Here is a 7,562-nt window from a genome sequence, read left to right as displayed (position 1 = left end):
TGAAAGCACTATATTTGTCTAATCCCTAAGACTGCTTAAGACGAGTTTTAGGAAAAAGGATGGCAATTATGAGGTGGTAATTTGACTGGCATGACAATCGGCTGATGTTTAACCTGTTAAAGCCCCTATGATCCAGGCATTGTCGTCTAAATCTCATAGCACGTTATTGCATTTCTAACTCCATTTTCCAGCATGCTGCATGTCTTATTTTTATCAGTGTAATCTTGCTGGACAACATCCCCGTAAATAGACCGGTACTTCGCGGCTCGGTTTTAAGTGGGGCTACCTGCCACACCCACTCATGCACTCATGCACTATGCTCAGAGAATGGGAGCTTTATTGGGATTCAAACTTTCATCACGTTTTTATTTAAGATGTGTGTACATGGATCCGGTATGCATTTACGTATCTGTGTACAAACATCTTGCATGTGTCCGTGACAAAAGATCAATTCCTAATTTTAATCTTAATCAGGTTGTTCGCTTGAATGTAAACACACACATTTGTACATCACCCAAGACGCGTTGAAGATAGAAAATGGCCACGATGAGCCATTGACCGACATTAAATAAACAAATGTAAAATGCCAGTAGTTTCCATACAGTTTAAATTTATATACATTTATAATATCCCCAATATACCACCGGTATATAAAACGTATCTTCCAGGAAAAATGCCCCAAAACACATTAGTAAGATTATTTCTTTTGATTAGCTACTACAATCACAAGTGTTCCCTTGGGACTACTAATGCGCAAAACAGTTATTTTCTACTCATAAGACTTAAAAATCCCTGCTTTTCGCAGCAAAAATAAACAGCTCTCCTTCATCTAGCTCTTCTTGCACTGTCAACATCCATTATATTTCACAGACCACGCGAAGTTCGTTAATCTGACTATTAAAGGGTTTTGCTGTCCATGAAATATCATTGACAGTTAAACCTACAGCAGAATTAAAAATATAGATTGGCTGCTGAAAGGATGTGGACATCAAGAGCGCTCGTTACACCTTATCTGGGAGAAAATCAAGGACCGGGCAACACAAATTGAACTATATATAAAAACTCGCAGTTAAATTTTAGAAAAACAGTATTGCTGCAATAGCATTAATTGATTTATAGTGATTAACAACTGTACAGTTGGAAAACCATCTCAAAGTTTCAATATACAAAAATGTTCTTACAATACAAACTGGTTCATACATACACAATGTACATTTATATACAAATTTAAGTTACATAACGTGTTTTATTTTACGTTGCTGTTTGTCTCGTTTCGCCGGGGATGCACTATTTCGAGGGTCGCACTAAAACGCGGACCAATCTGCGGACGATATAGATTATTTAGTGATCTGCGGACCATATAGACAAAGAAGGATTATCGGAATCTGCGGACGATATGAACAAAGAAGGAAATGGGAGACGATATGGATTGTTATTGAACAATGGTTTTGCAATAGTTCGCGCGTTATGTTTTTGTACTAGAATATTTGAAAGTAAATATTTGAAGTTATTTTGCTATTATTGTAGGAAATTCACATTTTTTCATAAACAAGTAGGTTTAATGGTTTAGTAACAATACATTTAAGAATTACAATCATTAAAGAATGATCATGTACACAATGACAAGCAGAAATATATTACTATAGAATATTAATGCATGCTGCAATTTGTGCAAACAGTACAGTACAGAATTAAAATTAAATTAATCATATGAATACAGAAGGAATCTGCGGACCATTTATATAAAGAAGGAATCTGCGGACGCTATTTAGAAAGTAGGAATCTGCGGACCATATGAATACAAAGGTAATACAGAAGGAATCTGCGGACGATATATACAAAGAAGGTATCTGCGGACCATATGAATACAGAAGGAATCTGCGGACCATACGAATACAAAAGGAATCAGCAGACGATATATACAAAGAAGGTATTTGCGGACCATATGAATATAGATGGAATCTGTGGACCATATGTATAAAGAAGGAATCTGCGGACGCTATATTGAAAGTAGGAAACTGCGGACCATATGAATACAGAAGGAATCTGCGGACCATATGAATACAGAAGGAATCTGCAAACGATATATATAAAGAAGGTATCTGCGGACCATATGAATACAAAAGGAATCTGCGAACCATATATATATAAAGAAGGAATCTGCGGACGCTATATAGAAAGTAAGAATCTGCGGACCATATGAATGCAGAAGGAATCTGCGGACGATATTATACAAAGAAGGGATCTGCGGACCATATGAATAAATAATAAATCTGCGGACCATATATATAAAGAAGGAATCTGCGGGAGCTATATAAAAAGTAGGAATCTGCGGACCATATAAATACAGAAGGAATCTGCGAACGATATATACAAAGAAGGAATCTGCGGACGATATATACACATAAGGGATCTGCGGACCATAAGAATAAATAATAAATCTGCGGACGATATATACAAAGAAGGAATCTGCGGACTCTATATACAAAGATGTATCTGCGGACGATATGAATAAAGTAGGAATCTGCGGACCATATGAATAAATAATAAATCTGCGGACGATATATACAAAGAAGGAATCTGAGGACGATATATATAAAGTAGGAAACCGCGGACCATATGAATACAGAAGGAGTCTGTGGACGATATATACAAAGAAGGAATCTGCGGACGACATATACAAAGAAGGGATGTGCGGACCATAAATAATAAATCTGCGAACGATATATACAAAGAAGGAATCTGCGGGCGCTATATAGAAAGTAGAATCTGCGGACCATATGCATAAAGAATAAATCTGCTGACTCTATATACAAAGATGTATCTGCGGACGATATACACACACACACACACACACACACGCGCACGCACGCACGCACGCACGCACGCACGCACGCACGCACGCACGCACGCACGCACACACACACACACACACACACACACACACACACACACACACACATACACACACACACACACACACACAGAAATAAAACACTCTTTAATTACGAAGAAACACTTAGTGATGCTTAATTGAGTAACGTACAACAAATATGTTCTACAGGTTTGTAAAAAAGCTGGATGATTTTGAAATGTATATGCAGTCGACATTTACTCTATCATTACAGCTTGTTAAAGGGGTGACATGTGGCTTTGATCATATACTTGTTAATGAAAATTAAAGGTAAAACTGACAATCATTATCGCAGATCATAAAAACTCCATGTTTCAATATGTGAATAACTATAAACGTTTAATGGAAACGGTACCTTAATAACTTGATTAAAGTTGATTTGTTTGTGTTTGTCAACAGGTGCTTCTATACAAATTAATTGTTCCTTACTTATTAACTGGTTAATTGTAAGACTTGGATGATCAAACTAAATTATCAATAAGCAAGCATTTTGTTGGAAATGTGAGAAAAACATCGAATTCATACTTTCACTTATAAGTGTAAATATGAATTGCAATACATCGCCACATTGTGAATGTCGGTTTGCTGACTTAATTAGAACTGAAACAAAAAATAAATAACACAACAACACATATATAATACTTTTTTCATTTAATGAAGTTAACATATTCGTATTTGCTGCACACAATAAATACCGCGTTAATGTACTTATAGTTGCATGTGATACGATTTGAAATTAGTGAAGATGTCATTAAAAACATTGCCTTTAAAATTTATTAAGTGTTATATTTACGTTATTTTATTCATATATTGCTAAAAACCGTTAGGCTATGCCTAAATAATCTGGATGCCTTTTTCTCAAGATTATTATCAGCTTATCACCAATTAGTTAAAATAACATGCCAATTTCTTGTGTACTTGATCATATTATGCACACTATTACATTGCACAATTCTATACAAATGATAACAATAGTGAGCCCTTACAGATTTTTTTTCATAAAATAAGACAACAACGATGCAATTATTTTATTTTATTTTCTTCTTCACAAATCGCCCTTATCACACAATGATTTCATCTGTACTTCTGAAAACATAAAATTAAATCAATACATTTATATATATAAATATGATGCTTTTGTGGATAAAAATGTCATTAATATTATATAAAAAACTGACAGTGGTTTCCACTTGTCTGAACTATTGTAATTCAAAATTTATAAAACCTTTGAAAAATTTAATCATATTATAAACAGTGTAATTCAATTAAAGACGCTCTATCTTGAGTGGAATAGTATGAAAACATTTAGATTGTTAAATCTTAAATAACTGATGTGTTAATTATCCATAAAGTACATTATGTCTGCTATTAAAAATGGATGTGGAATAAAATTTGGTTTTACAAAAAGTATGTATTTGCATCAACGCTAAACATATTTTAAATATCAATTCTTGTTAGCCAGTCACACCATTCAGTGCACTATGGTATATTTCCTTCTTTGTTTATCATGTCCGCAGTTTTCTTCTTTGTTCATATCGTCCGCAGATTCGATAATCCTTCTTTGTCTATATCGTCCGCAGATTCGATAATCCTTCTTTGTCTATATCGTCCGCAGATTCGATAACCCTTCTTTGTCTATATCGTCCGCAGATTACTATGTACTCTATATCGCCCTCAGATTGGTCCGCGTTTTAGTATCTGCCCTATTTCGATATTTTGTTAGTGGTTTGTAGCCGTACAAATCAAAAGAAAGATGGCGGATGCATGGGTCGCCGATTGAAAAAAATAATAAAAGACCCCCAATGATTTAGGCGTTCATTTTTTTTTATACAAGCATCACAAGGTGTAATATCCTCATCATTTATATGTTTATGAATGCCTCATTTGTGTAAATAATGTAATATTTTGCACAAAGCATCATTTTTGAACAGGAAGTTTTTCATTGTCTTCTTTCCCATTGACAAGGCTCCTTTGGTCCAAGTTTGGAGAATTGACGCACTTATACTGTACATAATAGAAGGAGGCTTGGGCCCAGTGTAGAACAAGTACTTGGTGTCTTTAGGGGAGATCTAAAGAATGCTCAGTAGGATCTCTAAATGTGGCTCTAGCGCTCCAATAAAAGCACATAACATGATATGGTATGCTTCCAGAATGATTATTTTAATGAAAGTTTTGAACACGTCGTCTGTTCCAGTTTTTTTCCATGGAAAGCCCAGAGATATTCTTAATTTAAAAATATGGAAATGGAGATAATTGTGTGTGGTGTGTTTACACCATGTACCAATAAACATACTGTAACGATGATACCACTATACATGCCAGACACCTGATCTTGACAGGACAGCCCTGCTTTTCGTATGTTTGTCCCGGTGTCCCGATGTGACACAATTTGTCCCAATATTCATAAAAACCTACATATGTTCTATAAGTTCACAATAAAATTCGCTATTTAAGCTCCCTCTGGCTTAAACTACCATCGCTAATCCCTTTATTGCTCTATTCACAATTAAACAATATCTAATAGTCGAGTGATCCAGTGTTGTTTTTGACACCTTATTATTATTGATTTTATCTGGCATTCACACCACGGTGTTTTTATGCCCCCCTTCGAAGAAGATGGGGTATATTGTTTTGCACATGTCGGTAGGTCGGTCCGTCCGTCCACCAGATGGTTTCCGGATGATAATTCAAGAACGCTTAGGCCTAGGATCATGAAACTAAATAGGTACATTGCTCATGACTGGCAGATGACCCCTATTGATTTTGAGGTCACTAGGTCAAAGGTCAAGGTCACAGTGACTAGAAATAGTAAAACGGTTTCCGGATGATAACTCAAGAACGCTAACGCCTAGGATCATGAAACTTCATAGGTACATTGATCATGACTCGCAGATGACCCCTATTGATTTTTAGGAAACTAGGTCAAAGGTCAAGGTCACAGTGACTCGAAACAGAAAAATGGTTTCCGGAAGATAACTCAGGAACGCCTATGCCTAGGATCATGAAACTTCATAGGTACATTGATCATGACTCGCATATGACCCCTATTGATTTTCAGGTCACTAGGTCAAAGGTCAAGGTCACAGTGACTCGAAACAGAAAAATGGTTTCCGGATGATAACTCAAGATCGCTTACGCCTAGGATCATGAAACTTCAAAGGTACATTGATCATGACTGGCAAATGACCCCTATTGATTTTCAGGTCACTAGGTCAAAGGTCAAGGTCACGGTGACTCGACACAGTAAAATGGTTTCTGGATGATAACTCAAGAAAGCTTACGCCTAGGATCATGAAACTTCATAGGTACATTGATCATGACTCCCAGGTGAGCCCTATTGATTTTCAGGTCACTAGATCAAAGGTCAATGTCACAGTGACTCGAAATAGTAAAATGGTTTCCGCATGATAACTCAAGAATGCTTATTCCTAGGATCATGAAACTTCATAGTTACGTTGATCATGACTGGCAGATGACCCCTATTGATTTTCAGGTCACTAGGTCAAAGGTCAAGGTCACAGTGACAAAAAACTATTCACACATTGGCTGCGACTACAACTGACAGCCCATATGGGGGGCATGCAAACAGCTATTGTTATGATAGAGGTCGCTAATACACCAATTTACAGGTTGACAGTCATCGAAATAAGCGTTTTCAATTTACCAGCCCAAAAATTGGTACATTAATGTAAATTAATATACATGTAATTAATATGAATAAAGAAGTCACTCGTCCGACACAATTTTTTACCCGTCGGCAGGGGTTTTCCTCACTTCATTGGGAAGAGGCCCTAGCCTATGGATTTGCTCATTTTGGGAAGAATTTTCGCTAAAATTACTGCTTTGGGAAATGAAAAAGCTGGTGTAAGTTAGGATTTTTGGGAAAACTGCATGATTTTAAAGAAATTTTCAATTGGGAAGGGGCCCTTAGTACAGTGCTCACGCTGCTGCCAGACATTATTGCCAATGGCGATTATTTAATCCAACTGGTTATTATTTCTTAAAATTGTCTAGAAAAAATGGCGATTATTTTATCCGCCTACATCAAAAAAATTTGCCTCGACAAGTTTTCGGGCGAATGCAAAACGCCTGTAAATCGGGCCATCAAGCAGGAAAAATCGATAACGAGATTACCTGTGTACTCGACCCTGTGTATTGTCATACACGCGTCAATAACTTCTGCGACATCGTGGCCTAGAGCGTTTTCTCAATCAGTGTCCGACAGAAGTGATATATTTCGGAATAAAACGTCTTTAATCTCCCAGTGCTTTACCAATTATCGGTAACTGTAAGATTTTCGTTATGTTTTCGCCAGTTATTATTTAAGCGTCATTTTTGAAAATCGCCGAGAATATTGTCGGCTGGTCTAGTTTTTCATGCCGTTTTTAGCTCATCTATTTTTTGAAAAAAAATTATGAGCTATTGTCATCACCTTGGCGTCGGCGTCTGCGTCGGCGTCGGCGTCCGGTTAAGTTTTGCGTTTAGGTCCACTTTTCTCAGAAAGTATCAATGCTATTGCATTCAAACTTGGTACACTTACTTACTATCATGAGGGGACTGGGCAGGCAAAGTTAGATAACTCTGGCGTGCATTTTGACTGAATTATGTGCCCTTTTTATACTTAGAAAATTGAAAATTTTGGTTAAGT

General features: G+C 36.5%; 1 protein-coding gene across 17 annotated transcripts in view; it reads left to right on the top strand.

Annotated features, from left to right (window-relative positions):
* The first annotated feature begins 4,628 nt into the window (after positions 1-4,628).
* Positions 4,629-7,562, top strand: part of LOC127871985 (zinc finger protein with KRAB and SCAN domains 5-like) — an 87,735-nt gene continuing 84,801 nt past the window's right edge. For all 17 annotated transcript variants that reach the window (XM_052415336.1, XM_052415328.1, XM_052415326.1 and 14 more), the window contains exon 1: positions 4,629-4,757. The gene's annotated coding sequence lies outside the window, so the exon portion shown is untranslated. The remainder of the gene's footprint in view (positions 4,758-7,562) is intronic.

Source organism: Dreissena polymorpha, chromosome 3 (genome assembly GCF_020536995.1).
Source record: "Dreissena polymorpha isolate Duluth1 chromosome 3, UMN_Dpol_1.0, whole genome shotgun sequence".
Taxonomy (NCBI): domain Eukaryota; kingdom Metazoa; phylum Mollusca; class Bivalvia; order Myida; family Dreissenidae; genus Dreissena; species Dreissena polymorpha.
This window is presented reverse-complemented; position numbering and strand designations above follow the sequence as displayed.